Source organism: Eubalaena glacialis, chromosome 14, assembly GCF_028564815.1.
Source record: "Eubalaena glacialis isolate mEubGla1 chromosome 14, mEubGla1.1.hap2.+ XY, whole genome shotgun sequence".
Classification (NCBI taxonomy): domain Eukaryota; kingdom Metazoa; phylum Chordata; class Mammalia; order Artiodactyla; family Balaenidae; genus Eubalaena; species Eubalaena glacialis.
Window position 1 is genome coordinate 66,790,486 of NC_083729.1, and position 24,722 is coordinate 66,815,207.

Genomic DNA, 24,722 nt, shown 5'->3' on the forward strand with positions numbered 1-24,722 from the left:
ACGGGGAGACTAGCGTGACGTACTTAGTGCCTTGGGCTAGGCCTCGCCGTCCGTACGCCTTGCCAAAAGCTAGCGGGTGCTTCAGGGGAGAAGTGTGCCTTGGCCAGGCTGCTTCGAAAGGCAACTGTCTGCTTGGCGTAGGGAGACAGCAAGCAAGGGCTCCCATTCGAAAGCCCACCGAGAGGGTTGCTTCATTGCCGCCCAGGTTCAGCGCTGGCAACCACTGGCCGTACACCTAAAAGACCTGCCGGACCTGTGTTCGGGCGGCCGTTAGCAAGCTCGGACATCTAGCTCTCCCACGAAGGAAGCAGTGTGTCGCCTTTCTCTCCGCCTTACGAGCTGTCATCCGGAGGCCCAAGGTCCCTGGATGTTGTGAAGTCGCCCTTGGAAGAGACGTTCGCGATGCAGTCTTCCTCCACGGGAGGGGCCTAGGAGGCAGGAGGCCTAGGAGACCTGGAAAGCTCACTAGCGTGAAGGCCCTGCGTGGACTACGTTTTCACGGGAAATGCTGCACGCCTAAGCTTGTGCATGCAGTCCATGGGCCTTACTATGAGCCTGCCTGGCACAGTCGTGTTCCCTTTAGCACTGGCGCCTTGGCGATGCCTCATGCAAGGACAGGCAAGCACCGTGTTGCTCTCAGGAGAGCGCCCTTTTCCTAACCACGGGGGCACTCCAGCACTGAAGACTGACAGCAGCCCTCTGCTTTCCGGCAGCTTTGAGGCTGGGGCTGCCCTTTGTTGCTGAGAATTGCCACTGTTCGCAGAGCTTCCGAATCCGAAACTTCAAAACTGCCCTAGTGCGTTTAGTTTCAGGCGAGCGAAAAGAGACCGAAGGAGCACTCTGGCACTTCCCCGGTTTCATCTCCAAGCAGGGAGTTGTGCAGTGTGTGAGGAGTCTACGGGACTTCAGGCTCCAGGAAGGTTACGTGTCCTCGCGCCGTCTCTAAGCGTAGGAGAGTTCAGGGGAAGCTCTACCTCTTCGAGACAGCATGTCATGTCTAGTCTCTGCGTGGCCTAGAGAAAGGGCGGGTAAGTAAAAGGGTACCCGGAACGGACACCAGGAAAAGAGTGTTTTCCTTGCAGCTCACGCTCTGCACTGCGTGCCCCTGGCATGGCACCGAAGGCCTGCGAGAGCTGTGTTCCGGAGGTCTCTTGAATGCTTTGGCCAGCTAGCTAGCTGGAGCAAAAGGAGAAGGTTCCCTTTCACTCTGCTTTCAAAGCGGTGATCCGGAGGCACTCGAGAGCCTAATGCTGCGCAGTCGCCCAGAATGGGGGATCCTGTGCGCAGCGTTCCTCTATGAAACACGGGGAGGAGGAAAAGCATACTGGAGCTCCTGCCCCCACCTGCCCCAGAGTCAGTGGACACCCCCTGCACTCCTCAATGCGTGGACGGACTATCTGAAGGATACTTGGAACCCTGTGGAGGGCTCTAGCTTTCCCTTTGGCGATGAGGGCTCTGGGATGCCTCCTGCAGGGCACAGGACACGGTCCCTTTCTCTAGGAACCCTCTCTCGTCGCTCCACACAGGCCTTCCAGAAGTGAAGCCAACACAGGCAGCCACACTCTTCCGCAGGAAACTTGGACGCTGCACGTAGCCTGCTCTCCAGCGGGGGAAAGAGGGCTTTGCTCAATAGGTCACCGGTATCAGAGTGGCGCCCTGCAGAGTCCAGGCAGTTTCTGACAGAGGCAAAGAGTCTCAAGCGGCACCCTGCCCGTCCCTGTTAAGACGCCGTACCAGGGCAATTCTGCATGGGACGGGGAGACTAGCGTGACGTACTTAGTGCCTTGGGCTAGGCCTCGCCGTCCGTACGCCTTGCCAAAAGCTAGTGGGTGCTTCAGGGGAGAAGTGTGCCTTGGCCAGGCTGCTTCGAAAGGCAACTGTCTGCTTGGCGTAGGGAGACAGCAAGCAAGGGCTCCCATTCGAAAGCCCACCGAGAGGGTTGCTTCATTGCCGCCCAGGTTCAGCGCTGGCAACCACTGGCCGTACACCTAAAAGACCTGCCGGACCTGTGTTCGGGCGGCCGTTAGCAAGCTCGGACATCTAGCTCTCCCACGAAGGAAGCAGTGTGTCGCCTTTCTCTCCGCCTTACGAGCTGTCATCCGGAGGCCCAAGGTCCCTGGATGTTGTGAAGTCGCCCTTGGAAGAGACGTTCGCGATGCAGTCTTCCTCCACGGGAGGGGCCTAGGAGGCAGGAGGCCTAGGAGACCTGGAAAGCTCACTAGCGTGAAGGCCCTGCGTGGACTACGTTTTCACGGGAAATGCTGCACGCCTAAGCTTGTGCATGCAGTCCATGGGCCTTACTATGAGCCTGCCTGGCACAGTCGTGTTCCCTTTAGCACTGGCGCCTTGGCGATGCCTCATGCAAGGACAGGCAAGCACCGTGTTGCTCTCAGGAGAGCGCCCTTTTCCTAACCACGGGGGCACTCCAGCACTGAAGACTGACAGCAGCCCTCTGCTTTCCGGCAGCTTTCAGGCTGGGGCTGCCCTTTGTTGCTGAGAATTGCCACTGTTCGCAGAGCTTCCGAATCCGAAACTTCAAAACTGCCCTAGTGCGTTTAGTTTCAGGCGAGCGAAAAGAGACCGAAGGAGCACTCTGGCACTTCCCCGGTTTCATCTCCAAGCAGGGAGTTGTGCAGTGTGTGAGGAGTCTACGGGACTTCAGGCTCCAGGAAGGTTACGTGTCCTCGCGCCGTCTCTAAGCGTAGGAGAGTTCAGGGGAAGCTCTACCTCTTCGAGACAGCATGTCATGTCTAGTCTCTGCGTGGCCTAGAGAAAGGGCGGGTAAGTAAAAGGGTACCCGGAACGGACACCAGGAAAAGAGTGTTTTCCTTGCAGCTCACGCTCTGCACTGCGTGCCCCTGGCATGGCACCGAAGGCCTGCGAGAGCTGTGTTCCGGAGGTCTCTTGAATGCTTTGGCCAGCTAGCTAGCTGGAGCAAAAGGAGAAGGTTCCCTTTCACTCTGCTTTCAAAGCGGTGATCCGGAGGCACTCGAGAGCCTAATGCTGCGCAGTCGCCCAGAATGGGGGATCCTGTGCGCAGCGTTCCTCTATGAAACACGGGGAGGAGGAAAAGCATACTGGAGCTCCTGCCCCCACCTGCCCCAGAGTCAGTGGACACCCCCTGCACTCCTCAATGCGTGGACGGACTATCTGAAGGATACTTGGAACCCTGTGGAGGGCTCTAGCTTTCCCTTTGGCGATGAGGGCTGTGGGATGCCTCGTGCAGGGCACAGGACACGGTCCCTTTCTCTAGGAACCCTCTCTCGTCGCTCCACACAGGCCTTCCAGAAGTGAAGCCAACACAGGCAGCCACACTCTTCCGCAGGAAACTTGGACGCTGCACGTAGCCTGCTCTCCAGCGGGGGAAAGAGGGCTTTGCTCACTAGGTCACCGGTATCAGAGTGGCGCCCTGCAGAGTCCAGGCAGTTTCTGACAGAGGCAAAGAGTCTCAAGCGGCACCCTGCCCGTCCCTGTTAAGACGCCGTACCAGGGCAATTCTGCATGGGACGGGGAGACTAGCGTGACGTACTTAGTGCCTTGGGCTAGGCCTCGCCGTCCGTACGCCTTGCCAAAAGCTAGTGGGTGCTTCAGGGGAGAAGTGTGCCTTGGCCAGGCTGCTTCGAAAGGCAACTGTCTGCTTGGCGTAGGGAGACAGCAAGCAAGGGCTCCCATTCGAAAGCCCACCGAGAGGGTTGCTTCATTGCCGCCCAGGTTCAGCGCTGGCAACCACTGGCCGTACACCTAAAAGACCTGCCGGACCTGTGTTCGGGCGGCCGTTAGCAAGCTCGGACATCTAGCTCTCCCACGAAGGAAGCAGTGTGTCGCCTTTCTCTCCGCCTTACGAGCTGTCATCCAGAGGCCCAAGGTCCCTGGATGTTGTGAAGTCGCCCTTGGAAGAGACGTTCGCGATGCAGTCTTCCTCCACGGGAGGGGCCTAGGAGGCAGGAGGCCTAGGAGACCTGGAAAGCTCACTAGCGTGAAGGCCCTGCGTGGACTACGTTTTCACGGGAAATGCTGCACGCCTAAGCTTGTGCATGCAGTCCATGGGCCTTACTATGAGCCTGCCTGGCACAGTCGTGTTCCCTTTAGCACTGGCGCCTTGGCGATGCCTCATGCAAGGACAGGCAAGCACCGTGTTGCTCTCAGGAGAGCGCCCTTTTCCTAACCACGGGGGCACTCCAGCACTGAAGACTGACAGCAGCCCTCTGCTTTCCGGCAGCTTTGAGGCTGGGGCTGCCCTTTGTTGCTGAGAATTGCCACTGTTCGCAGAGCTTCCGAATCCGAAACTTCAAAACTGCCCTAGTGCGTTTAGTTTCAGGCGAGCGAAAAGAGACCGAAGGAGCACTCTGGCACTTCCCCGGTTTCATCTCCAAGCAGGGAGTTGTGCAGTGTGTGAGGAGTCTACGGGACTTCAGGCTCCAGGAAGGTTACGTGTCCTCGCGCCGTCTCTAAGCGTAGGAGAGTTCAGGGGAAGCTCTACCTCTTCGAGACAGCATGTCATGTCTAGTCTCTGCGTGGCCTAGAGAAAGGGCGGGTAAGTAAAAGGGTACCCGGAACGGACACCAGGAAAAGAGTGTTTTCCTTGCAGCTCACGCTCTGCACTGCGTGCCCCTGGCATGGCACCGAAGGCCTGCGAGAGCTGTGTTCCGGAGGTCTCTTGAATGCTTTGGCCAGCTAGCTAGCTGGAGCAAAAGGAGAAGGTTCCCTTTCACTCTGCTTTCAAAGCGGTGATCCGGAGGCACTCGAGAGCCTAATGCTGCGCAGTCGCCCAGAATGGGGAATCCTGTGCGCAGCGTTCGTCTATGGGACACGGGGAGGAGGCAGTGGCCCTAGGAAAAGCATACTGGAGCTCCTGCCCCCACCTGCCCCAGAGTCAGTGGACACCCCGTGCACTCCTCAATGCGTGGACGGACTATCTGAAGGATACTTGGAACCCTGTGGAGGGCTCTAGCTTTCCCTTTGGCGATGAGGGCTCTGGGATGCCTCCTGCAGGGCACAGGACACGGTCCCTTTCTCTAGGAACCCTCTCTCGTCGCTCCACACAGGCCTTCCAGAAGTGAAGCCAACACAGGCAGCCACACTCTTCCGCAGGAAACTTGGACGCTGCACGTAGCCTGCTCTCCAGCGGGGGAAAGAGGGCTTTGCTCACTAGGTCACCGGTATCAGAGTGGCGCCCTGCAGAGTCCAGGCAGTTTCTGACAGAGGCAAAGAGTCTCAAGCGGCACCCTGCCCGTCCCTGTTAAGACGCCGTACCAGGGCAATTCTGCATGGGACGGGGAGACTAGCGTGACGTACTTAGTGCCTTGGGCTAGGCCTCGCCGTCCGTACGCCTTGCCAAAAGCTAGCGGGTGCTTCAGGGGAGAAGTGTGCCTTGGCCAGGCTGCTTCGAAAGGCAACTGTCTGCTTGGCGTAGGGAGACAGCAAGCAAGGGCTCCCATTCGAAAGCCCACCGAGAGGGTTGCTTCATTGCCGCCCAGGTTCAGCGCTGGCAACCACTGGCCGTACACCTAAAAGACCTGCCGGACCTGTGTTCGGGCGGCCGTTAGCAAGCTCGGACATCTAGCTCTCCCACGAAGGAAGCAGTGTGTCGCCTTTCTCTCCGCCTTACGAGCTGTCATCCGGAGGCCCAAGGTCCCTGGATGTTGTGAAGTCGCCCTTGGAAGAGACGTTCGCGATGCAGTCTTCCTCCACGGGAGGGGCCTAGGAGGCAGGAGGCCTAGGAGACCTGGAAAGCTCACTAGCGTGAAGGCCCTGCGTGGACTACGTTTTCACGGGAAATGCTGCACGCCTAAGCTTGTGCATGCAGTCCATGGGCCTTACTATGAGCCTGCCTGGCACAGTCGTGTTCCCTTTAGCACTGGCGCCTTGGCGATGCCTCATGCAAGGACAGGCAAGCACCGTGTTGCTCTCAGGAGAGCGCCCTTTTCCTAACCACGGGGGCACTCCAGCACTGAAGACTGACAGCAGCCCTCTGCTTTCCGGCAGCTTTGAGGCTGGGGCTGCCCTTTGTTGCTGAGAATTGCCACTGTTCGCAGAGCTTCCGAATCCGAAACTTCAAAACTGCCCTAGTGCGTTTAGTTTCAGGCGAGCGAAAAGAGACCGAAGGAGCACTCTGGCACTTCCCCGGTTTCATCTCCAAGCAGGGAGTTGTGCAGTGTGTGAGGAGTCTACGGGACTTCAGGCTCCAGGAAGGTTACGTGTCCTCGCGCCGTCTCTAAGCGTAGGAGAGTTCAGGGGAAGCTCTACCTCTTCGAGACAGCATGTCATGTCTAGTCTCTGCGTGGCCTAGAGAAAGGGCGGGTAAGTAAAAGGGTACCCGGAACGGACACCAGGAAAAGAGTGTTTTCCTTGCAGCTCACGCTCTGCACTGCGTGCCCCTGGCATGGCACCGAAGGCCTGCGAGAGCTGTGTTCCGGAGGTCTCTTGAATGCTTTGGCCAGCTAGCTAGCTGGAGCAAAAGGAGAAGGTTCCCTTTCACTCTGCTTTCAAAGCGGTGATCCGGAGGCACTCGAGAGCCTAATGCTGCGCAGTCGCCCAGAATGGGGAATCCTGTGCGCAGCGTTCGTCTATGGGACACGGGGAGGAGGCAGTGGCCCTAGGAAAAGCATACTGGAGCTCCTGCCCCCACCTGCCCCAGAGTCAGTGGACACCCCGTGCACTCCTCAATGCGTGGACGGACTATCTGAAGGATACTTGGAACCCTGTGGAGGGCTCTAGCTTTCCCTTTGGCGATGAGGGCTCTGGGATGCCTCCTGCAGGGCACAGGACACGGTCCCTTTCTCTAGGAACCCTCTCTCGTCGCTCCACACAGGCCTTCCAGAAGTGAAGCCAACACAGGCAGCCACACTCTTCCGCAGGAAACTTGGACGCTGCACGTAGCCTGCTCTCCAGCGGGGGAAAGAGGGCTTTGCTCACTAGGTCACCGGTATCAGAGTGGCGCCCTGCAGAGTCCAGGCAGTTTCTGACAGAGGCAAAGAGTCTCAAGCGGCACCCTGCCCGTCCCTGTTAAGACGCCGTACCAGGGCAATTCTGCATGGGACGGGGAGACTAGCGTGACGTACTTAGTGCCTTGGGCTAGGCCTCGCCGTCCGTACGCCTTGCCAAAAGCTAGCGGGTGCTTCAGGGGAGAAGTGTGCCTTGGCCAGGCTGCTTCGAAAGGCAACTGTCTGCTTGGCGTAGGGAGACAGCAAGCAAGGGCTCCCATTCGAAAGCCCACCGAGAGGGTTGCTTCATTGCCGCCCAGGTTCAGCGCTGGCAACCACTGGCCGTACACCTAAAAGACCTGCCGGACCTGTGTTCGGGCGGCCGTTAGCAAGCTCGGACATCTAGCTCTCCCACGAAGGAAGCAGTGTGTCGCCTTTCTCTCCGCCTTACGAGCTGTCATCCGGAGGCCCAAGGTCCCTGGATGTTGTGAAGTCGCCCTTGGAAGAGACGTTCGCGATGCAGTCTTCCTCCACGGGAGGGGCCTAGGAGGCAGGAGGCCTAGGAGACCTGGAAAGCTCACTAGCGTGAAGGCCCTGCGTGGACTACGTTTTCACGGGAAATGCTGCACGCCTAAGCTTGTGCATGCAGTCCATGGGCCTTACTATGAGCCTGCCTGGCACAGTCGTGTTCCCTTTAGCACTGGCGCCTTGGCGATGCCTCATGCAAGGACAGGCAAGCACCGTGTTGCTCTCAGGAGAGCGCCCTTTTCCTAACCACGGGGGCACTCCAGCACTGAAGACTGACAGCAGCCCTCTGCTTTCCGGCAGCTTTGAGGCTGGGGCTGCCCTTTGTTGCTGAGAATTGCCACTGTTCGCAGAGCTTCCGAATCCGAAACTTCAAAACTGCCCTAGTGCGTTTAGTTTCAGGCGAGCGAAAAGAGACCGAAGGAGCACTCTGGCACTTCCCCGGTTTCATCTCCAAGCAGGGAGTTGTGCAGTGTGTGAGGAGTCTACGGGACTTCAGGCTCCAGGAAGGTTACGTGTCCTCGCGCCGTCTCTAAGCGTAGGAGAGTTCAGGGGAAGCTCTACCTCTTCGAGACAGCATGTCATGTCTAGTCTCTGCGTGGCCTAGAGAAAGGGCGGGTAAGTAAAAGGGTACCCGGAACGGACACCAGGAAAAGAGTGTTTTCCTTGCAGCTCACGCTCTGCACTGCGTGCCCCTGGCATGGCACCGAAGGCCTGCGAGAGCTGTGTTCCGGAGGTCTCTTGAATGCTTTGGCCAGCTAGCTAGCTGGAGCAAAAGGAGAAGGTTCCCTTTCACTCTGCTTTCAAAGCGGTGATCCGGAGGCACTCGAGAGCCTAATGCTGCGCAGTCGCCCAGAATGGGGAATCCTGTGCGCAGCGTTCGTCTATGGGACACGGGGAGGAGGCAGTGGCCCTAGGAAAAGCATACTGGAGCTCCTGCCCCCACCTGCCCCAGAGTCAGTGGACACCCCGTGCACTCCTCAATGCGTGGACGGACTATCTGAAGGATACTTGGAACCCTGTGGAGGGCTCTAGCTTTCCCTTTGGCGATGAGGGCTGTGGGATGCCTCCTGCAGGGCACAGGACACGGTCCCTTTCTCTAGGAACCCTCTCTCGTCGCTCCACACAGGCCTTCCAGAAGTGAAGCCAACACAGGCAGCCACACTCTTCCGCAGGAAACTTGGACGCTGCACGTAGCCTGCTCTCCAGCGGGGGAAAGAGGGCTTTGCTCACTAGGTCACCGGTATCAGAGTGGCGCCCTGCAGAGTCCAGGCAGTTTCTGACAGAGGCAAAGAGTCTCAAGCGGCACCCTGCCCGTCCCTGTTAAGACGCCGTACCAGGGCAATTCTGCATGGCACGGGGAGACTAGCGTGACGTACTTAGTGCCTTGGGCTAGGCCTCGCCGTCCGTACGCCTTGCCAAAAGCTAGTGGGTGCTTCAGGGGAGAAGTGTGCCTTGGCCAGGCTGCTTCGAAAGGCAACTGTCTGCTTGGCGTAGGGAGACAGCAAGCAAGGGCTCCCATTCGAAAGCCCACCGAGAGGGTTGCTTCATTGCCGCCCAGGTTCAGCGCTGGCAACCACTGGCCGTACACCTAAAAGACCTGCCGGACCTGTGTTCGGGCGGCCGTTAGCAAGCTCGGACATCTAGCTCTCCCACGAAGGAAGCAGTGTGTCGCCTTTCTCTCCGCCTTACGAGCTGTCATCCGGAGGCCCAAGGTCCCTGGATGTTGTGAAGTCGCCCTTGGAAGAGACGTTCGCGATGCAGTCTTCCTCCACGGGAGGGGCCTAGGAGGCAGGAGGCCTAGGAGACCTGGAAAGCTCACTAGCGTGAAGGCCCTGCGTGGACTACGTTTTCACGGGAAATGCTGCACGCCTAAGCTTGTGCATGCAGTCCATGGGCCTTACTATGAGCCTGCCTGGCACAGTCGTGTTCCCTTTAGCACTGGCGCCTTGGCGATGCCTCATGCAAGGACAGGCAAGCACCGTGTTGCTCTCAGGAGAGCGCCCTTTTCCTAACCACGGGGGCACTCCAGCACTGAAGACTGACAGCAGCCCTCTGCTTTCCGGCAGCTTTGGGGCTGGGGCTGCCCTTTGTTGCTGAGAATTGCCACTGTTCGCAGAGCTTCCGAATCCGAAACTTCAAAACTGCCCTAGTGCGTTTAGTTTCAGGCGAGCGAAAAGAGACCGAAGGAGCACTCTGGCACTTCCCCGGTTTCATCTCCAAGCAGGGAGTTGTGCAGTGTGTGAGGAGTCTATGGGACTTCAGGCTCCAGGAAGGTTACGTGTCCTCGCGCCGTCTCTAAGCGTAGGAGAGTTCAGGGGAAGCTCTACCTCTTCGAGACAGCATGTCATGTCTAGTCTCTGCGTGGCCTAGAGAAAGGGCGGGTAAGTAAAAGGGTACCCGGAACGGACACCAGGAAAAGAGTGTTTTCCTTGCAGCTCACGCTCTGCACTGCGTGCCCCTGGCATGGCACCGAAGGCCTGCGAGAGCTGTGTTCCGGAGGTCTCTTGAATGCTTTGGCCAGCTAGCTAGCTGGAGCAAAAGGAGAAGGTTCCCTTTCACTCTGCTTTCAAAGCGGTGATCCGGAGGCACTCGAGAGCCTAATGCTGCGCAGTCGCCCAGAATGGGGAATCCTGTGCGCAGCGTTCGTCTATGGGACACGGGGAGGAGGCAGTGGCCCTAGGAAAAGCATACTGGAGCTCCTGCCCCCACCTGCCCCAGAGTCAGTGGACACCCCGTGCACTCCTCAATGCGTGGACGGACTATCTGAAGGATACTTGGAACCCTGTGGAGGGCTCTAGCTTTCCCTTTGGCGATGAGGGCTCTGGGATGCCTCCTGCAGGGCACAGGACACGGTCCCTTTCTCTAGGAACCCTCTCTCGTCGCTCCACACAGGCCTTCCAGAAGTGAAGCCAACACAGGCAGCCACACTCTTCCGCAGGAAACTTGGACGCTGCACGTAGCCTGCTCTCCAGCGGGGGAAAGAGGGCTTTGCTCACTAGGTCACCGGTATCAGAGTGACGCCCTGCAGAGTCCAGGCAGTTTCTGACAGAGGCAAAGAGTCTCAAGCGGCACCCTGCCCGTCCCTGTTAAGACGCCGTACCAGGGCAATTCTGCATGGGACGGGGAGACTAGCGTGACGTACTTAGTGCCTTGGGCTAGGCCTCGCCGGCCGTACGCCTTGCCAAAAGCTAGTGGGTGCTTCAGGGGAGAAGTGTGCCTTGGCCAGGCTGCTTCGAAAGGCAACTGTCTGCTTGGCGTAGGGAGACAGCAAGCAAGGGCTCCCATTCGAAAGCCCACGGAGAGGGTTGCTTCATTGCCGCCCAGGTTCAGCGCTGGCAACCACTGGCCGTACACCTAAAAGACCTGCCGGACCTGTGTTCGGGCGGCCGTTAGCAAGCTCGGACATCTAGCTCTCCTACGAAGGAAGCAGTGTGTCGCCTTTCTCTCCGCCTTACGAGCTGTCATCCGGAGGCCCAAGGTCCCTGGATGTTGTGAAGTCGCCCTTGGAAGAGACGTTCGCGATGCAGTCTTCCTCCACGGGAGGGGCCTAGGAGGCAGGAGGCCTAGGAGACCTGGAAAGCTCACTAGCGTGAAGGCCCTGCGTGGACTACGTTTTCACGGGAAATGCTGCACGCCTAAGCTTGTGCATGCAGTCCATGGGCCTTACTATGAGCCTGCCTGGCACAGTCGTGTTCCCTTTAGCACTGGCGCCTTGGCGATGCCTCATGCAAGGACAGGCAAGCACCGTGTTGCTCTCAGGAGAGCGCCCTTTTCCTAACCACGGGGGCACTCCAGCACTGAAGACTGACAGCAGCCCTCTGCTTTCCGGCAGCTTTGAGGCTGGGGCTGCCCTTTGTTGCTGAGAATTGCCACTGTTCGCAGAGCTTCCGAATCCGAAACTTCAAAACTGCCCTAGTGCGTTTAGTTTCAGGCGAGCGAAAAGAGACCGAAGGAGCACTCTGGCACTTCCCCGGTTTCATCTCCAAGCAGGGAGTTGTGCAGTGTGTGAGGAGTCTACGGGACTTCAGGCTCCAGGAAGGTTACGTGTCCTCGCGCCGTCTCTAAGCGTAGGAGAGTTCAGGGGAAGCTCTACCTCTTCGAGACAGCATGTCATGTCTAGTCTCTGCGTGGCCTAGAGAAAGGGCGGGTAAGTAAAAGGGTACCCGGAACGGACACCAGGAAAAGAGTGTTTTCCTTGCAGCTCACGCTCTGCACTGCGTGCCCCTGGCATGGCACCGAAGGCCTGCGAGAGCTGTGTTCCGGAGGTCTCTTGAATGCTTTGGCCAGCTAGCTAGCTGGAGCAAAAGGAGAAGGTTCCCTTTCACTCTGCTTTCAAAGCGGTGATCCGGAGGCACTCGAGAGCCTAATGCTGCGCAGTCGCCCAGAATGGGGAATCCTGTGCGCAGCGTTCGTCTATGGGACACGGGGAGGAGGCAGTGGCCCTAGGAAAAGCATACTGGAGCTCCTGCCCCCACCTGCCCCAGAGTCAGTGGACACCCCGTGCACTCCTCAATGCGTGGACGGACTATCTGAAGGATACTTGGAACCCTGTGGAGGGCTCTAGCTTTCCCTTTGGCGATGAGGGCTCTGGGATGCCTCCTGCAGGGCACAGGACACGGTCCCTTTCTCTAGGAACCCTCTCTCGTCGCTCCACACAGGCCTTCCAGAAGTGAAGCCAACACAGGCAGCCACACTCTTCCGCAGGAAACTTGGACGCTGCACGTAGCCTGCTCTCCAGCGGGGGAAAGAGGGCTTTGCTCACTAGGTCACCGGTATCAGAGTGGCGCCCTGCAGAGTCCAGGCAGTTTCTGACAGAGGCAAAGAGTCTCAAGCGGCACCCTGCCCGTCCCTGTTAAGACGCCGTACCAGGGCAATTCTGCATGGGACGGGGAGACTAGCGTGACGTACTTAGTGCCTTGGGCTAGGCCTCGCCGTCCGTACGCCTTGCCAAAAGCTAGCGGGTGCTTCAGGGGAGAAGTGTGCCTTGGCCAGGCTGCTTCGAAAGGCAACTGTCTGCTTGGCGTAGGGAGACAGCAAGCAAGGGCTCCCATTCGAAAGCCCACCGAGAGGGTTGCTTCATTGCCGCCCAGGTTCAGCGCTGGCAACCACTGGCCGTACACCTAAAAGACCTGCCGGACCTGTGTTCGGGCGGCCGTTAGCAAGCTCGGACATCTAGCTCTCCCACGAAGGAAGCAGTGTGTCGCCTTTCTCTCCGCCTTACGAGCTGTCATCCGGAGGCCCAAGGTCCCTGGATGTTGTGAAGTCGACCTTGGAAGAGACGTTCGCGATGCAGTCTTCCTCCACGGGAGGGGCCTAGGAGGCAGGAGGCCTAGGAGACCTGGAAAGCTCACTAGCGTGAAGGCCCTGCGTGGACTACGTTTTCACGGGAAATGCTGCACGCCTAAGCTTGTGCATGCAGTCCATGGGCCTTACTATGAGCCTGCCTGGCACAGTCGTGTTCCCTTTAGCACTGGCGCCTTGGCGATGCCTCATGCAAGGACAGGCAAGCACCGTGTTGCTCTCAGGAGAGCGCCCTTTTCCTAACCACGGGGGCACTCCAGCACTGAAGACTGACAGCAGCCCTCTGCTTTCCGGCAGCTTTGAGGCTGGGGCTGCCCTTTGTTGCTGAGAATTGCCACTGTTCGCAGAGCTTCCGAATCCGAAACTTCAAAACTGCCCTAGTGCGTTTAGTTTCAGGCGAGCGAAAAGAGACCGAAGGAGCACTCTGGCACTTCCCCGGTTTCATCTCCAAGCAGGGAGTTGTGCAGTGTGTGAGGAGTCTACGGGACTTCAGGCTCCAGGAAGGTTACGTGTCCTCGCGCCGTCTCTAAGCGTAGGAGAGTTCAGGGGAAGCTCTACCTCTTCGAGACAGCATGTCATGTCTAGTCTCTGCGTGGCCTAGAGAAAGGGCGGGTAAGTAAAAGGGTACCCGGAACGGACACCAGGAAAAGAGTGTTTTCCTTGCAGCTCACGCTCTGCACTGCGTGCCCCTGGCATGGCACCGAAGGCCTGCGAGAGCTGTGTTCCGGAGGTCTCTTGAATGCTTTGGCCAGCTAGCTAGCTGGAGCAAAAGGAGAAGGTTCCCTTTCACTCTGCTTTCAAAGCGGTGATCCGGAGGCACTCGAGAGCCTAATGCTGCGCAGTCGCCCAGAATGGGGGATCCTGTGCGCAGCGTTCCTCTATGAAACACGGGGAGGAGGAAAAGCATACTGGAGCTCCTGCCCCCACCTGCCCCAGAGTCAGTGGACACCCCCTGCACTCCTCAATGCGTGGACGGACTATCTGAAGGATACTTGGAACCCTGTGGAGGGCTCTAGCTTTCCCTTTGGCGATGAGGGCTGTGGGATGCCTCGTGCAGGGCACAGGACACGGTCCCTTTCTCTAGGAACCCTCTCTCGTCGCTCCACACAGGCCTTCCAGAAGTGAAGCCAACACAGGCAGCCACACTCTTCCGCAGGAAACTTGGACGCTGCACGTAGCCTGCTCTCCAGCGGGGGAAAGAGGGCTTTGCTCACTAGGTCACCGGTATCAGAGTGGCGCCCTGCAGAGTCCAGGCAGTTTCTGACAGAGGCAAAGAGTCTCAAGCGGCACCCTGCCCGTCCCTGTTAAGACGCCGTACCAGGGCAATTCTGCATGGGACGGGGAGACTAGCGTGACGTACTTAGTGCCTTGGGCTAGGCCTCGCCGTCCGTACGCCTTGCCAAAAGCTAGTGGGTGCTTCAGGGGAGAAGTGTGCCTTGGCCAGGCTGCTTCGAAAGGCAACTGTCTGCTTGGCGTAGGGAGACAGCAAGCAAGGGCTCCCATTCGAAAGCCCACCGAGAGGGTTGCTTCATTGCCGCCCAGGTTCAGCGCTGGCAACCACTGGCCGTACACCTAAAAGACCTGCCGGACCTGTGTTCGGGCGGCCGTTAGCAAGCTCGGACATCTAGCTCTCCCACGAAGGAAGCAGTGTGTCGCCTTTCTCTCCGCCTTACGAGCTGTCATCCGGAGGCCCAAGGTCCCTGGATGTTGTGAAGTCGCCCTTGGAAGAGACGTTCGCGATGCAGTCTTCCTCCACGGGAGGGGCCTAGGAGGCAGGAGGCCTAGGAGACCTGGAAAGCTCACTAGCGTGAAGGCCCTGCGTGGACTACGTTTTCACGGGAAATGCTGCACGCCTAAGCTTGTGCATGCAGTCCATGGGCCTTACTATGAGCCTGCCTGGCACAGTCGTGTTCCCTTTAGCACTGGCGCCTTGGCGATGCCTCATGCAAGGACAGGCAAGCACCGTGTTGCTCTCAGGAGAGCGCCCTTTTCCTAACCACGGGGGCACTCCAGCACTGAAGACTGACAGCAGCCCTCTGCTTTCCGGCAGCTTTGAGGCTGGGGCTGCCCTTTGTTGCTGAGAATTGCCACTGTTCGCAGAGCTTCCGAATCCGAAACTTCAAAACTGCCCTAGTGCGTTTAGTTTCAGGCGAGCGAAAAGAGACCGAAGGAGCACTCTGGCACTTCCCCGGTTTCATCTCCAAGCAGGGAGTTGTGCAGTGTGTGAGGAGTCTACGGGACTTCAGGCTCCAGGAAGGTTACGTGTCCTCGCGCCGTCTCTAAGCGTAGGAGAGTTCAGGGGAAGCTCTACCTCTTCGAGACAGCATGTCATGTCTAGTCTCTGCGTGGCCTAGAGAAAGGGCGGGTAAGTAAAAGGGTACCCGGAACGGACACCAGGAAAAGAGTGTTTTCCTTGCAGCTCACGCTCTGCACTGCGTGCCCCTGGCATGGCACCGAAGGCCTGCGAGAGCTGTGTTCCGGAGGTCTCTTGAATGCTTTGGCCAGCTAGCTAGCTGGAGCAAAAGGAGAAGGTTCCCTTTCACTCTGCTTTCAAAGCGGTGATCCGGAGGCACTCGAGAGCCTAATGCTGCGCAGTCGCCCAGAATGGGGAATCCTGTGCGCAGCGTTCGTCTATGGGACACGGGGAGGAGGCAGTGGCCCTAGGAAAAGCATACTGGAGCTCCTGCCCCCACCTGCCCCAGAGTCAGTGGACACCCCGTGCACTCCTCAATGCGTGGACGGACTATCTGAAGGATACTTGGAACCCTGTGGAGGGCTCTAGCTTTCCCTTTGGCGATGAGGGCTCTGGGATGCCTCCTGCAGGGCACAGGACACGGTCCCTTTCTCTAGGAACCCTCTCTCGTCGCTCCACACAGGCCTTCCAGAAGTGAAGCCAACACAGGCAGCCACACTCTTCCGCAGGAAACTTGGACGCTGCACGTAGCCTGCTCTCCAGCGGGGGAAAGAGGGCTTTGCTCACTAGGTCACCGGTATCAGAGTGGCGCCCTGCAGAGTCCAGGCAGTTTCTGACAGAGGCAAAGAGTCTCAAGCGGCACCCTGCCCGTCCCTGTTAAGACGCCGTACCAGGGCAATTCTGCATGGGACGGGGAGACTAGCGTGACGTACTTAGTGCCTTGGGCTAGGCCTCGCCGTCCGTACGCCTTGCCAAAAGCTAGCGGGTGCTTCAGGGGAGAAGTGTGCCTTGGCCAGGCTGCTTCGAAAGGCAACTGTCTGCTTGGCGTAGGGAGACAGCAAGCAAGGGCTCCCATTCTAAAGCCCACCGAGAGGGTTGCTTCATTGCCGCCCAGGTTCAGCGCTGGCAACCACTGGCCGTACACCTAAAAGACCTGCCGGACCTGTGTTCGGGCGGCCGTTAGCAAGCTCGGACATCTAGCTCTCCCACGAAGGAAGCAGTGTGTCGCCTTTCTCTCCGCCTTACGAGCTGTCATCCGGAGGCCCAAGGTCCCTGGATGTTGTGAAGTCGCCCTTGGAAGAGACGTTCGCGATGCAGTCTTCCTCCACGGGAGGGGCCTAGGAGGCAGGAGGCCTAGGAGACCTGGAAAGCTCACTAGCGTGAAGGCCCTGCGTGGACTACGTTTTCACGGGAAATGCTGCACGCCTAAGCTTGTGCATGCAGTCCATGGGCCTTACTATGAGCCTGCCTGGCACAGTCGTGTTCCCTTTAGCACTGGCGCCTTGGCGATGCCTCATGCAAGGACAGGCAAGCACCGTGTTGCTCTCAGGAGAGCGCCCTTTTCCTAACCACGGGGGCACTCCAGCACTGAAGACTGACAGCAGCCCTCTGCTTTCCGGCAGCTTTGAGGCTGGGGCTGCCCTTTGTTGCTGAGAATTGCCACTGTTCGCAGAGCTTCCGAATCCGAAACTTCAAAACTGCCCTAGTGCGTTTAGTTTCAGGCGAGCGAAAAGAGACCGAAGGAGCACTCTGGCACTTCCCCGGTTTCATCTCCAAGCAGGGAGTTGTGCAGTGTGTGAGGAGTCTACGGGACTTCAGGCTCCAGGAAGGTTACGTGTCCTCGCGCCGTCTCTAAGCGTAGGAGAGTTCAGGGGAAGCTCTACCTCTTCGAGACAGCATGTCATGTCTAGTCTCTGCGTGGCCTAGAGAAAGGGCGGGTAAGTAAAAGGGTACCCGGAACGGACACCAGGAAAAGAGTGTTTTCCTTGCAGCTCACGCTCTGCACTGCGTGCCCCTGGCATGGCACCGAAGGCCTGCGAGAGCTGTGTTCCGGAGGTCTCTTGAATGCTTTGGCCAGCTAGCTAGCTGGAGCAAAAGGAGAAGGTTCCCTTTCACTCTGCTTTCAAAGCGGTGATCCGGAGGCACTCGAGAGCCTAATGCTGCGCAGTCGCCCAGAATGGGGAATCCTGTGCGCAGCGTTCGTCTATGGGACACGGGGAGGAGGCAGTGGCCCTAGGAAAAGCATACTGGAGCTCCTGCCCCCACCTGCCCCAGAGTCAGTGGACACCCCGTGCACTCCTCAATGCGTGGACGGACTATCTGAAGGATACTTGGAACCCTGTGGAGGGCTCTAGCTTTCCCTTTGGCGATGAGGGCTGTGGGATGCCTCCTGCAGGGCACAGGACACGGTCCCTTTCTCTAGGAACCCTCTCTCGTCGCTCCACACAGGCCTTCCAGAAGTGAAGCCAACACAGGCAGCCACACTCTTCCGCAGGAAACTTGGACGCTGCACGTAGCCTGCTCTCCAGCGGGGGAAAGAGGGCTTTGCTCACTAGGTCACCGGTATCAGAGTGGCGCCCTGCAGAGTCCAGGCAGTTTCTGACAGAGGCAAAGAGTCTCAAGCGGCACCCTGCCCGTCCCTGTTAAGACGCCGTACCAGGGCAATTCTGCATGGGACGGGGAGACTAGCGTGACGTACTTAGTGCCTTGGGCTAGGCCTCGCCGTCCGTACGCCTTGCCAAAAGCTAGCGGGTGCTTCAGGGGAGAAGTGTGCCTTGGCCAGGCTGCTTCGAAAGGCAACTGTCTGCTTGGCGTAGGGAGACAGCAAGCAAGGGCTCCCATTCTAAAGCCCACGGAGAGGGTTGCTTCATTGCCGCCCAGGTTCAGCGCTGGCAACCACTGGCCGTACACCTAAAAGACCTGCCGGACCTGTGTTCGGGCGGCCGTTAGCAAGCTCGGACATCTAGCTCTCCCACGAAGGAAGCAGTGTGTCGCCTTTCTCTCCGCCTTACGAGCTGTCATCCGGAGGCCCAAGGTCCCTGGATGTTGTGAAGTCGCCCTTGGAAGAGACGTTCGCGATGCAGTCTTCCTCCACGGGAGGGGCCTAGGAGGCAGGAGGCCTAGGAGACCTGGAAAGCTCACTAGCGTGAAGGCCCTGCGTGGACTACGTTTTCACGGGAAATGCTGCACGCCTAAGCTTGTGCATGCAGTCCATGGGCCTTACTATGAGCCTGCCTGGCACAGTCGTGTTCCCTTTAGCACTGGCGCCTTGGCGATGCCTCATGCAAGGACAGGCAAGCACCGTGTTGCTCTCAGGAGAGCGCCCTTTTCCTAACCACGGGGGCACTCCAGCACTGAAGACTGACAGCAGCCCTCTGCTTTCCGGCAGCTTTGAGGCTGGGGCTGCCCTTTGTTGCTGAGAATTGCCACTGTTCGCAGAGCTTCCGAATCCGAAACTTCAAAACTGCCCTAGTGCGTTTAGTTTCAGGCGAGCGAAAAGAGACCGAAGGAGCACTCTGGCACTTCCCCGGTTTCATCTCCAAGCAGGGAGTTGTGCAGTGTGTGAGGAGTCTACGGGACTTCAGGCTCCAGGAAGGTTACGTGTCCTCGCGCCGTCTCTAAGCGTAGGAGAGTTCAGGTGAAGCTCTACCTCTTCGAGACAGCATGTCATGTCTAGTCTCTGCGTGGCCTAGAGAAAGGGCGGGTAAGTAAAAGGGTACCCGGAACGGACACCAGGAAAAGAGTGTTTTCCTTGCAGCTCACGCTCTGCACTGCGTGCCCCTGGCATGGCACCGAAGGCCTGCGAGAGCTGTGTTCCGGAGGTCTCTTGAATGCTTTGGCCAGCTAGCTAGCTGGAGCAAAAGGAGAAGGTTCCCTTTCACTCTGCTTTCAAAGCGGTGATCCGGAGGCACTCGAGAGCCTAATGCTGCGCAGTCGCCCAGAATGGGGGATCCTGTGCGCAGCGTTCCTCTATGAGACACGGGGAGGAGGAAAAGCATACTGGAGCTCCTGCCCCCACCTGCCCCAGAGTCAGTGGACACCCCCTGCACTCCTCAATGCGTGGACGGACTATCTGAAGGATACTTGGAACCCTGTGGAGGGCTCTAGCTTTCCCTTTGGCGATGAGGGCTGTGGGATGCCTCGTGCAGGGCACAGGACACGGTCCCTTTCTCTAGGAACCCTCTCTCGTCGCTCCACACAGGCCTTCCAGAAGTGAAGCCAACACAGGCAGCCACACTCTTCCGCAGGAAACTTGGACGCTGCACGTAGCCTGCTCTCCAGCGGGGGAAAGAGGGCTTTGCTCACTAGGTCACCGGTATCAGAGTGGCGCCCTGCAGAGTCCAGGTAGTTTCTGACAGAGGCAAAGAGTCTCAAGCGGCACCCTGCCCGGCCCTGTTAAGACGCCGTACCAGGGCAATTCTGCATGGGACGGGGAGACTAGCGTGACGTACTTAGTGCCTTGGGCTAGGCCTCGCCGTCCGTACGCCTTGCCAAAAGCTAGTGGGTGCTTCAGGGGAGAAGTGTGCCTTGGCCAGGCTGCTTCGAAAGGCAACTGTCTGCTTGGCGTAGGGAGACAGCAAGCAAGGGCTCCCATTCTAAAGCCCACGGAGAGGGTTGCTTCATTGCCGCCCAGGTTCAGCGCTGGCAACCACTGGCCGTACACCTAAAAGACCTGCCGGACCTGTGTTCGGGCGGCCGTTAGCAAGCTCGGACATCTAGCTCTCCCACGAAGGAAGCAGTGTGTCGCCTTTCTCTCCGCCTTACGAGCTGTCATCCGGAGGCCCAAGGTCCCTGGATGTTGTGAAGTCGCCCTTGGAAGAGACGTTCGCGATGCAGTCTTCCTCCACGGGAGGGGCCTAGGAGGCAGGAGGCCTAGGAGACCTGGAAAGCTCACTAGCGTGAAGGCCCTGCGTGGACTACGTTTTCACGGGAAATGCTGCACGCCTAAGCTTGTGCATGCAGTCCATGGGCCTTACTATGAGCCTGCCTGGCACAGTCGTGTTCCCTTTAGCACTGGCGCCTTGGCGATGCCTCATGCAAGGACAGGCAAGCACCGTGTTGCTCTCAGGAGAGCGCCCTTTTCCTAACCACGGGGGCACTCCAGCACTGAAGACTGACAGCAGCCCTCTGCTTTCCGGCAGCTTTGAGGCTGGGGCTGCCCTTTGTTGCTGAGAATTGCCACTGTTCGCAGAGCTTCCGAATCCGAAACTTCAAAACTGCCCTAGTGCGTTTAGTTTCAGGCGAGCGAAAAGAGACCGAAGGAGCACTCTGGCACTTCCCCGGTTTCATCTCCAAGCAGGGAGTTGTGCAGTGTGTGAGGAGTCTACGGGACTTCAGGCTCCAGGAAGGTTACGTGTCCTCGCGCCGTCTCTAAGCGTAGGAGAGTTCAGGGGAAGCTCTACCTCTTCGAGACAGCATGTCATGTCTAGTCTCTGCGTGGCCTAGAGAAAGGGCGGGTAAGTAAAAGGGTACCCGGAACGGACACCAGGAAAAGAGTGTTTTCCTTGCAGCTCACGCTCTGCACTGCGTGCCCCTGACATGGCACCGAAGGCCTGCGAGAGCTGTGTTCCGGAGGTCTCTTGAATGCTTTGGCCAGCTAGCTAGCTGGAGCAAAAGGAGAAGGTTCCCTTTCACTCTGCTTTCAAAGCGGTGATCCGGAGGCACTCGAGAGCCTAATGCTGCGCAGTCGCCCAGAATGGGGAATCCTGTGCGCAGCGTTCGTCTATGGGACACGGGGAGGAGGCAGTGGCCCTAGGAAAAGCATACTGGAGCTCCTGCCCCCACCTGCCCCAGAGTCAGTGGACACCCCGTGCACTCCTCAATGCGTGGACGGACTATCTGAAGGATACTTGGAACCCTGTGGAGGGCTCTAGCTTTCCCTTTGGCGATGAGGGCTCTGGGATGCCTCCTGCAGGGCACAGGACACGGTCCCTTTCTCTAGGAACCCTCTCTCGTCGCTCCACACAGGCCTTCCAGAAGTGAAGCCAACACAGGCAGCCACACTCTTCCGCAGGAAACTTGGACGCTGCACGTAGCCTGCTCTCCAGCGGGGGAAAGAGGGCTTTGCTCACTAGGTCACCGGTATCAGAGTGGCGCCCTGCAGAGTCCAGGCAGTTTCTGACAGAGGCAAAGAGTCTCAAGCGGCACCCTGCCCGTCCCTGTTAAGACGCCGTACCAGGGCAATTCTGCATGGGACGGGGAGACTAGCGTGACGTACTTAGTGCCTTGGGCTAGGCCTCGCCGTCCGTACGCCTTGCCAAAAGCTAGCGGGTGCTTCAGGGGAGAAGTGTGCCTTGGCCAGGCTGCTTCGAAAGGCAACTGTCTGCTTGGCGTAGGGAGACAGCAAGCAAGGGCTCCCATTCTAAAGCCCACCGAGAGGGTTGCTTCATTGCCGCCCAGGTTCAGCGCTGGCAACCACTGGCCGTACACCTAAAAGACCTGCCGGACCTGTGTTCGGGCGGCCGTTAGCAAGCTCGGACATCTAGCTCTCCCACGAAGGAAGCAGTGTGTCGCCTTTCTCTCCGCCTTACGAGCTGTCATCCGGAGGCCCAAGGTCCCTGGATGTTGTGAAGTCGCCCTTGGAAGAGACGTTCGCGATGCAGTCTTCCTCCACGGGAGGGGCCTAGGAGGCAGGAGGCCTAGGAGACCTGGAAAGCTCACTAGCGTGAAGGCCCTGCGTGGACTACGTTTTCACGGGAAATGCTGCACGCCTAAGCTTGTGCATGCAGTCCATGGGCCTTACTATGAGCCTGCCTGGCACAGTCGTGTTCCCTTTAGCACTGGCGCCTTGGCGATGCCTCATGCAAGGACAGGCAAGCACCGTGTTGCTCTCAGGAGAGCGCCCTTTTCCTAACCACGGGGGCACTCCAGCACTGAAGACTGACAGCAGCCCTCTGCTTTCCGGCAGCTTTGAGGCTGGGGCTGCCCTTTGTTGCTGAGAATTGCCACTGTTCGCAGAGCTTCCGAATCCGAAACTTCAAAACTGCCCTAGTGCGTTTAGTTTCAGGCGAGCGAAAAGAGACCGAAGGAGCACTCTGGCACTTCCCCGGTTTCATCTCCAAGCAGGGAGTTGTGCAGTGTGTGAGGAGTCTACGGGACTTCAGGCTCCAGGAAGGTTACGTGTCCTCGCGCCGTCTCTAAGCGTAGGAGAGTTCAGGGGAAGCTCTACCTCTTCGAGACAGCATGTCATGTCTAGTCTCTGCGTGGCCTAGAGAAAGGGCGGGTAAGTAAAAGGGTACCCGGAACGGACACCAGGAAAAGAGTGTTTTCCTTGCAGCTCACGCTCTGCACTGCGTGCCCCTGGCATGGCACCGAAGGCCTGCGAGAGCTGTGTTCCGGAGGTCTCTTGAATGCTTTGGCCAGCTAGCTAGCTGGAGCAAAAGGAGAAGGTTCCCTTTCACTCTGCTTTCAAAGCGGTGATCCGGAGGCACTCGAGAGCCTAATGCTGCGCAGTCGCCCAGAATGGGGAATCCTGTGCGCAGCGTTCGTCTATGGGACACGGGGAGGAGGCAGTGGCCCTAGGAAAAGCATACTGGAGCTCCTGCCCCCACCTGCCCCAGAGTCAGTGGACACCCCGTGCACTCCTCAATGCGTGGACGGACTATCTGAAGGATACTTGGAACCCTGTGGAGGGCTCTAGCTTTCCCTTTGGCGATGAGGGCTCTGGGATGCCTCCTGCAGGGCACAGGACACGGTCCCTTTCTCTAGGAACCCTCTCTCGTCGCTCCACACAGGCCTTCCAGAAGTGAAGCCAACACAGGCAGCCACACTCTTCCGCAGGAAACTTGGACGCTGCACGTAGCCTGCTCTCCAGCGGGGGAAAGAGGGCTTTGCTCACTAGGTCACCGGTATCAGAGTGGCGCCCTGCAGAGTCCAGGCAGTTTCTGACAGAGGCAAAGAGTCTCAAGCGGCACCCTGCCCGTCCCTGTTAAGACGCCGTACCAGGGCAATTCTGCATGGGACGGGGAGACTAGCGTGACGTACTTAGTGCCTTGGGCTAGGCCTCGCCGTCCGTACGCCTTGCCAAAAGCTAGCGGGTGCTTCAGGGGAGAAGTGTGCCTTGGCCAGGCTGCTTCGAAAGGCAACTGTCTGCTTGGCGTAGGGAGACAGCAAGCAAGGGCTCCCATTCTAAAGCCCACGGAGAGGGTTGCTTCATTGCCGCCCAGGTTCAGCGCTGGCAACCACTGGCCGTACACCTAAAAGACCTGCCGGACCTGTGTTCGGGCGGCCGTTAGCAAGCTCGGACATCTAGCTCTCCCACGAAGGAAGCAGTGTGTCGCCTTTCTCTCCGCCTTACGAGCTGTCATCCGGAGGCCCAAGGTCCCTGGATGTTGTGAAGTCGCCCTTGGAAGAGACGTTCGCGATGCAGTCTTCCTCCACGGGAGGGGCCTAGGAGGCAGGAGGCCTAGGAGACCTGGAAAGCTCACTAGCGTGAAGGCCCTGCGTGGACTACGTTTTCACGGGAAATGCTGCACGCCTAAGCTTGTGCATGCAGTCCATGGGCCTTACTATGAGCCTGCCTGGCACAGTCGTGTTCCCTTTAGCACTGGCGCCTTGGCGATGCCTCATGCAAGGACAGGCAAGCACCGTGTTGCTCTCAGGAGAGCGCCCTTTTCCTAACCACGGGGGCACTCCAGCACTGAAGACTGACAGCAGCCCTCTGCTTTCCGGCAGCTTTGAGGCTGGGGCTGCCCTTTGTTGCTGAGAATTGCCACTGTTCGCAGAGCTTCCGAATCCGAAACTTCAAAACTGCCCTAGTGCGTTTAGTTTCAGGCGAGCGAAAAGAGACCGAAGGAGCACTCTGGCACTTCCCCGGTTTCATCTCCAAGCAGGGAGTTGTGCAGTGTGTGAGGAGTCTACGGGACTTCAGGCTCCAGGAAGGTTACGTGTCCTCGCGCCGTCTCTAAGCGTAGGAGAGTTCAGGTGAAGCTCTACCTCTTCGAGACAGCATGTCATGTCTAGTCTCTGCGTGGCCTAGAGAAAGGGCGGGTAAGTAAAAGGGTACCCGGAACGGACACCAGGAAAAGAGTGTTTTCCTTGCAGCTCACGCTCTGCACTGCGTGCCCCTGGCATGGCACCGAAGGCCTGCGAGAGCTGTGTTCCGGAGGTCTCTTGAATGCTTTGGCCAGCTAGCTAGCTGGAGCAAAAGGAGAAGGTTCCCTTTCACTCTGCTTTCAAAGCGGTGATCCGGAGGCACTCGAGAGCCTAATGCTGCGCAGTCGCCCAGAATGGGGGATCCTGTGCGCAGCGTTCCTCTATGAGACACGGGGAGGAGGAAAAGCATACTGGAGCTCCTGCCCCCACCTGCCCCAGAGTCAGTGGACACCCCCTGCACTCCTCAATGCGTGGACGGACTATCTGAAGGATACTTGGAACCCTGTGGAGGGCTCTAGCTTTCCCTTTGGCGATGAGGGCTGTGGGATGCCTCGTGCAGGGCACAGGACACGGTCCCTTTCTCTAGGAACCCTCTCTCGTCGCTCCACACAGGCCTTCCAGAAGTGAAGCCAACACAGGCAGCCACACTCTTCCGCAGGAAACTTGGACGCTGCACGTAGCCTGCTCTCCAGCGGGGGAAAGAGGGCTTTGCTCACTAGGTCACCGGTATCAGAGTGGCGCCCTGCAGAGTCCAGGTAGTTTCTGACAGAGGCAAAGAGTCTCAAGCGGCACCCTGCCCGTCCCTGTTAAGACGCCGTACCAGGGCAATTCTGCATGGGACGGGGAGACTAGCGTGACGTACTTAGTGCCTTGGGCTAGGCCTCGCCGTCCGTACGCCTTGC